Source organism: Anastrepha obliqua, chromosome 1, assembly GCF_027943255.1.
Source record: "Anastrepha obliqua isolate idAnaObli1 chromosome 1, idAnaObli1_1.0, whole genome shotgun sequence".
Lineage (NCBI taxonomy): Eukaryota > Metazoa > Arthropoda > Insecta > Diptera > Tephritidae > Anastrepha > Anastrepha obliqua.
The window spans coordinates 61914878-61923093 of NC_072892.1; the positions used below are offsets into that span (position 1 = coordinate 61914878).

The following is an 8216-nucleotide window of genomic DNA, read 5'->3' on the forward strand; positions in this document are numbered from 1 at the left end:
AAAATCTTATACATCCAAGTTTCGAAATTTGTTTAAATTAAAAAAATCAATAAATATTTATCAATGTTTTACACTTTGAATCAGAATTTTTAGAAATTTTTCGTATGATAAAGTGCAAGTATGAAGCGGCTGAAAGAAAAAGTCTCTGAGACTTGGTAAATTTTGCCTGGCCTTTGGGAGACCATACCGGGTAGACGGGGTGGCCGTGCAACGGGGACAAGTTAACACGGACGCCCGAGCACTTCAACAGCAGATGAAAAAATTGATGAAGTGAAGAAAATGGTGTTGGCCAATCGTCGAATCACCGTTAGAGAAGTTCGATTCGATTTTTTTTCAATGATTTGGGCATGAGACGGGTCGTCGCAAAATTCTCACCAAAACTGCTCAATTTCGACCAACAGCAGCATCGCATGAGCATTGCTAATGAGATGTTGGACTCTGCCCGCGAGGACCCAAATTCGCTTCAGAGGGTCATAACTGGTGACGAATCGTGGGTTTATGGTCATGACGTGGAAACCAAAGCTCAATCATCTGAATGGAAGCTGCCGCACGAACCAAGACCGAAAAAAGCGCGACAAGCTCGGTCGAATGTGAAATTTGTGCTTACCGTTTTCTTCGATTGCAGGGGCGTTGTGCATCATGAGTTCTTGCCACAGGGTAAAACGGTCAATAAGGAATATTCCGCCAGCGATTCGCCAGAAACGCCCGTATTGGTGGAAGAACAAAAATTGGCTCATGCGTCACAATAACGCCCCTGCTCACTCATCGTTGCTTGTGCGCGACTTTTTGGCCAAAAACAACACACTAATGACGCCACAGCCACTGTATTCCCTAGATCTGGCCCCCTGACACTTTTTCTTGTTCCCGAAACTGAAGAGGCCCATGAAAGGACGACGCTGCGCTACGATTGACGAGATAAAGACGGCATAGAAGGAGGAGCTGAACAAGATAAAAAATGATTTTTGAAAGTGCTTCGAAGATTGGATACTCTTTCAGAGATATCCGTCCTTCACTTTTCTTGATTCAATATTAATAGGTGAAATTAATGGATATTTTTCCACTAACAATAAATGGTATGGCTCACGTCTGTGTTTACTCTAGAATCACTTTGGACTAAAAAATATTTTTTTTTAACTCTTGTCCCTATTTGTGGCACTGGAAGCTGAAGGGTAAAAACTTTGCAGTTAACTACATTCCTAGCACTTTTGAAATTTTATTAGTCCGACAAACTTATGTCAACTTATGAAATCAACCAAGAATACAAATTTATAAATTTTCCGCACAAATTGCACTTATGCACAAATACACACATACACACATACATCAGCATCAGCGCAAGGTAACAAGCAAAGACCTGGCAAGTTATTAATACCAAGTCAATTTCACTTTCGCAAGACGAATTTTAATCAAGTACCCTCTTTCCTATATCTTTTGGAAACTTAATTTTGTGCTTTGATCTTTTTCATTGCAATCCAAAGAAACACTTGAAGTCACGCGTTTCTCAGGTCTTGCTGACAAACTAAAAACAAAATGAAGCAGTGCGCCAGTAGTGCTGAGCAGAGCAGTTCAGATGCCTTCAAGTGATACTTGAAAGGCCACTTTCTGTCTAAAGCAGACAAGTGGAGAAATACTTGAAATTATATGAGTATAAGGAAATTTATGATTTTGGTTGTCATACAATTTCAAACTACAAAGACTTAAAGAGTTTTCGACTTTTCGTAAGTCTTGCAGCAATTAAAATTTCTAAAGCTTAGCGATAATCAATTGAGTATTTTGTCGTGTGCATAAGTTGTGCCAAGTGCACGGTTATTAGTTTACAAAGAGAAATAATTAAGTGCCTTGTAGCCAACAATTTTACTTTTACAGGGTGGTCCAAATGAAAGCCTGTTTTTCTTAAACAAATATTATTTTGGCAAATTTCGAGCAGTCAATAAAGAGAATTCACTCGTTTTATAATTGAAAAACTTAGCTAATTGCAAGAGTATCAACTTGAGTAAAAAGTTCACGGAACAACCGCCAAATGACGCCCTAAGTCAACTGATTTGAGTTCTGGTTTTTTTTGCAGCATCTGTGAATCAAAATTGTATCGCCATTGACTGACATTTGTAAAAGTTACGCCGTCTTGGCAATAACAAGTTTGTATTAACAACAATAAAGTGAAAGAAAAGTTGATCAATAACGCCGTAATAGGAAGTAAAGTAGAGGGAAGGATTAAATGTATTTCTGTAACTTGACCGAACTCTTAACTGCAGTTGAATTCTTGGTAAACAAATCGAAAAAGTGTTAATTCTAATAGGATTCCAGTATTTGGAACACCCTGTACGCTTTAAGTATACGTATCTACTCGCATGTATGATCCTACAAACAATTTTTTCCACAGCATTCTTTTTTTTCGTTTTTACACTTTCTGCCTAACTTTCGGCTGTTGCTTGAGATGTTCATTAACACAACTACAAGCGAAGCAGTCATAACACAAACTTACCGCCGCAAAACTGTTACACAAAAACTCATACACGTTCACAAGTATATTGCCAACTAATTTGAACTTCTTACATTAATTTATTTCTAATTAAAGTTTGCAACAACCCAACAACAATTTTGTAATAATAGTAGAAATCAAGACGGTGCAGCTACACAAATTTTCAAGGAGGAAACGTGTGGAGAGTAAAGTTGCTTGGCTGTGGCTGAGTGTTTTAATTTAATTTGTTTGTACAAGAAGTAAAAAATTAAACTATTTATTAGTGGCAAAGGGTTAAATAAGTAGGTTATTTTGCTCTCTTGCTGCTTTTTTATTTTATTTTTATTTTTTCTTCTTTTTTTTCTTTTTTTTTTTGAGAGCCACAATTGCTACGGTCTAATTATGAGCTGCAACAGCTGCTACTGGTGGTGAAAGTACAAGTGCTGCTGTAAGTGGAATCAGAAGTGGAATTAAAAGTGTATGTACTCGTAAGTGAATGCAGATGGCAAGCTAAAAAATTACAGCAAAAGCAGCAAGAGTTTTTAGTCCATACCTGCATCTGCATATTGTTTTACAGTCCAGATAAGTTCCAGAAAAGTTGAAAGTAAAACGAAAAACAAATAATTTTATATATCCCACACAAACGCAATTGAATTTATTAAATTTTTGATCTTTGGCAGGCGTAAAATTTTGTGTAGGTCTAACGCTACTAACCTCATAATGCCGCAAGCTTACTGTATGACACACAGGACACGAAGCAAATGCCAAACGAAAAGCGAAAAAGACATGTTACTCCTGGTGGAAGGCAGCCAAATCATTAAATAGAAATAGAGATGTTATACTTTTCGGCTATTTATTTTGTGCTTTGGTGGCTCCATTGCCTATGCAAATAACATAGAGATTAATTGGTTTGCTGACTCTAGAACCTGCAAGATGTGTCAATTTCCATATGAGAATCATTCGAAGTTTAAATCTAAACTGAAAGCAACGAAGGTGATTTGCAGAAATCTGAATCTAGTCTGATGCTTCCATGGTAATCTTGAATTGTGCATTCTTTTTATATATTAAGTTTCCATTTATTCGATGCATTTCTCTCTTCGTATGCTTTGGAAGTGTGAGGCATGGGAATTTTAAAAAATCGCACGATCAAGCGCAATTTGAGAGGTGGAATGCGCAAATCTTCCAATTAGTAGAAATGTAGCAGTTGTTGTCAAGTGACGCAAAAGCGAAAGCAAGCAATTAGAGCAATTAGAAAAAAGGTGGCAACTGGCTACGGTTAAAGCTTCATACAATAAAAATATATACAATAAAAATTTAAAAAATATAAAAAATTGTATTAAACTTATTTTACAAATTCTGTTTCTAAATAAAATTATTCGCATATACCACGTGTTTAATATCCTTATCAAAATACCTTACCCATTATTTTAATTATTATAATTCAGTTGGCAACCTATTCAAAAATGTTTCTAGCTTAAATTTTTCTCAATAGCTTGATTCAAATTTTATAACATTTCCTTTAATTATTATGTTCGATGCATTAAAACTTTACGTGGTAACCCTATTGGGGCTCTCGACTATTCGAATTTATCGCGTCCTCTTGCCTAGAGATACACAAAAGGGGCTCACAGCCAACGTTTGTAACAGCTAGAAAGCAGGAGGTGATTGATCTAACCCTATCAAACTCAAAACTTGGGTGGTCAATCAATAACTGGAGAGTCCTTGTCGAAAATTCGTGCTCCGACCACAGGTACATTGAGTTTCAGTGTGGCGAGGAGGCACAAATGCCATTGCCCTCTAGAAACCCCAGAAAAACAGACTGGCAGAAGTTTAGGGAGGCGTTGCGGGACCTTGACGTTACGCCACCAAGACTTCGAAAAGAACAGGCCATTGAGGCGGCTGTTGAGAAAATCAACGGAAAACGTGGGGTCTCTCGCTTAGCAAGGTCCTATGGATCTACACGGCTATGATAAGACCCATTATCACCTATGCATCAGTAGTCTGGATGAGTAGACTCTCTCTAGTGGGAGTCAAGAGGACCTTATCGAGACTACAACGCACTGTGGCCATCTGTTGCACCGGAGCTTTTCCGACTACTTCAGGCCCGGCACTAGATGCTCTGATTGGTTTACCACCACTTGATGCTTTCATCCAAGGAGAGGCCTTGAAGGTCATCTGCAGACTGAAACACAGTAGGAACTGGTACGGCCCTTGTCCGGCATTGGAACACAGAGAAGGCTCCATCGCTCCAACGATTCTCTCCATGCCCCTTGACTCCATGCCATCAAGAGTCGTACTTGAAAAGAGATACAGTGTAGTGCTACCAGAGGCTCAGTTGTGGGGAGACTCAGAAAATGAGCCCGGCAAACACTGTTTTCGCTTTTTTGCGGATGGATCCATTACCGAGCATGGCTCCGGCTCTGGGGTCTACGTGGAATCCAGCGGGACAAAACTGCACTTTGCTCTTGGAATGCATGCATCTGTGTTTCCAGCTTGTGAAGAGGAGGATGAGACGACGGACCACTTCCTGTGTGTCTGCCCCGCCTTCGCTCGAATTAGGTTTGAGGTCTTTGGCACTGATGTGTTAAGAAGCGACCATCTTGGTTCCTTGGCACCACAAGATCTACTCAGATTTCTTCGGAGATCGGGTAGATTTAAAGAAAATTAAAAGGGAATCCAAGTGTAGTACAATGGACTCAATTAATGTCTGAGTGCTGCACTTGCTAGTTGTCCCGACAAAAAAAAAAAAAAAACAAAAAAAAACCCTATTAAAACTGTGTTTTAAATGTCCTATTCAAAAATATTTCTAGCAAAATTTTTCTCATACAGCATTCGGTTGATAAAAATTTCGTAATATTTCCTTTAATTTCCAATATTCGATACATTACATTTTTTTATATGTGGTAACCCTATTCAAAAATATTTCTTTGTTGAAAACAGTTTGATAAAATTTAAATAACTAAAATATTTAAATCACTCAATTTTTAAGTAGGCAACCCTGTTCAAATTTTTCTGTAGTACAATTTTCTGAAACACTTTTTGGTTACCACCAGTATGGTATATTTTTTAGCTAGCAACTCTATTAAAATCTTCCTTTCTTTTTTTGCTACCTCTTCGGTATATCTTTTAAGTGGCAACTTTGAAACACATTTTTTATTGGGGCCTTCTGAAACACTTCTTGTGGTATGTAGATACTTAGATTACTTCGAGGTTTTCACTTCGACCTCATGGTCTTTTGGTCCTCTGCTCAACACAGTACCTCATCCAGACCCAAATTGTTAATTACTTTTTAAAAAACATTTATAATTTGCTTGAGAAATAGCCCCCCGCTGAATGTCACACCTGCTAGACCTATTGCATAACACTTTACATACAATTCCACTACTTGCTCGGAGTTCTATAGCCTTACTGCACATTGAAAGCCTAGCACAGCAAATCGTCTTAGAATAATTCCCTAAGTGTGCAATATTGATGTTACTCATACGCCCCATCGCACCACGAACATTTGTAATTGTGTACTTTATGCCGATTAAATTGCCTGCCAGTAAATGATTTATCGAAACAAAAGTAAAGAGCAAGCGAAAGTAGTGAGCAGATATAAAGCCAAACTAAACCGAGACAATAAAAGCGAGCGCACAATGCTAGGCAAGCAAAAGGCTTCATCTCACGGTCGGCAGGCGCAGCAAAGGCAAAATCGGTTATGCATGTTGCTACTGTAGTACTTTCATTGTCACAGCTGTCAGTTTATACACAGGTTTATACATTTGCATGTATGAATTTATGCAGCTTTCGTAATCGTACCTGGGTTTTCGTGTAACGAATGTTTATTTTTATAACTGAGCTGGGTTAAGCCATCACCACACAAATTCACTAAGTCAAATTGCTATGCGTCTGGTTTGGCTCATCAATTCAAGCCCCAATTGTGCATGCGTACGTACGTAACCAATGGATGAGGTTAAAGTGAGCTAGGTTTTGTCATGAAATTTTTGCTTATTCCCTCTCGGCGCTTATTCACACTTTAATTTGAAGTTCTGTTTTTCTTTTTTTGTGGTTTGGGTTTGGTCTCCGCTCATCTCTTCTTAGTTACAACTAAAAATGGCTGGCCAATTTGCACACACACATATGAACTCGTATTCATATAGATGAGCATACTTACTTATTTGAGCGTAGAAATGATTGAATGAATGAATGAATGAGTGGAAGTACTTGCATACCAATTTTCGCCTGCCAATTTCGAAAACCATGACGCTCCCTTTGGATATTTTCTTTTAAAAGCATCATTGCCACTGGAAGCCTGGTTTTTCAAATCGGCTCTCTGTCTAACTGTCTGTCTATCTGTCTATCTGTTCGTCTGTCTGCAAACACATCAGACGTGTATGCTTGTACTGCTGTCTATGCTTGTGTCGTTGCTTGACGGCTGCAGTTGCTGAGTGTCACAGATGCATATGCAAAATTTTCCACTTCATCTAATACCACTTTACTGCCGCTTCAGCAAGCTCTTCTCTTTCAACTCCTTGAGGATTGTGGCAGGTTTTTTTGTTGTCTCAGATAACAGAAACTGCTTCAGCTACTCTGCCTGTATGTACTTTTCTGCTTCTACTTTGGCTGTTATTGTTTGTACTCGCATTGTTGCTCTTGCCACTTGTCATGCCCGCATAATTCTTAGCATTCCCCTCCGCCTTCCCGCGCCGCCTTGCATTCAACTTTAGTTACTTTTATATCTCTACTCCTTTCACTGCCTTTTCCGCTCCAATTGGTTGCGAGTTGTAGTTGTCAATGCTGTTGTTTTGCTGCTATTCCCAGCTGCTTCTGCTCGTTATATTCCTACTCGCTCGGTAGCTGCAAAAAACTTTTCGGCAATGATGCACTTTGCAATTACAGTTTGACTCTAAACAGCTTTCACACACACACATACGCATATCCGTATACGTACGTACATACACATATCTGAATATGCATATAAGCATGAACGTCCTAGCCTTTTCTTCGCTTGACTTTATCTGCACATCCTTCTTCAATATGCGAACCTTCTTCTATATGTGGTCCTTCTGTCTCTTTATATGCACGCAATTTTCTGTTTCACCTTTTCGTTTTTGTTGATTTTCTTTTTTTTCACTCTTATTTTTGCTATTTTTTCGTAACACTATTTCATATTAAAATTTGTCATTTTGCTATCCGCTCTTTCTTCTGCCTCTTCTCGTTCTTATCTACCAAGTTTTTCATAAAGTTTTCCTTTTACTCCAAATAATTTCAGCATTTTGCCAACAAAATGTTTGTAATAATTTTCTGCTTTTGTAAGTATGCTTTTGAGCATAAAACAAGTTCCACTTTTACGAGTTGATTGCTGTGGAATTGTTTGGGAATTGAAAAATTGACAAAAAAATATAAATTGATTCATATAAAGAAAGAGTCATGAGTCACATAAAGTAGTAAAAAAACATTATTCTCAAAAGAAGCAAATACAATTGCAATATTTCGCGAACTGGCTGCGGTGGAGCTGTACGCCGTCAAATACCACGCATAACTACGCACATTATTTCCACGAATGATATTTCTTCTTTAGCGGCCTCCGTATCTGAGAGAGTTCCCATTGTGGCATCTGCCAGTTTTTGTATACTTTTTGATGTCAATAATAACATACTATAAAATCAAAATAATCGCATTTTATTTTCTTAAAAAAAAATTCCTAAAAATATCTATAAAAATGAGTATTTGACCAGACTACTTACTACCTTAATCCTGGGCTAGACATGAAACA

The 8216-nt window shown here is 38.1% G+C and overlaps 1 protein-coding gene across 3 annotated transcripts in view; it reads right to left on the reverse strand.

Annotated features, from left to right (window-relative positions):
• LOC129249815 (protein tincar) overlaps positions 1-7751 on the reverse strand; it is a 169532-nt gene extending 161781 nt beyond the window's left edge. Inside the window, exon 1 of one of the 3 annotated variants that reach the window (XM_054889484.1) lies at positions 7486-7751. The gene's annotated coding sequence lies outside the window, so the exon portion shown is untranslated. Of the gene's footprint in view, positions 1-6259 lie in introns of all 3 variants that reach the window. The other 2 variants (XM_054889477.1, XM_054889469.1) reach the window with 2 other exon arrangements.
• Positions 7752-8216: the final 465 nt, after the last annotated feature.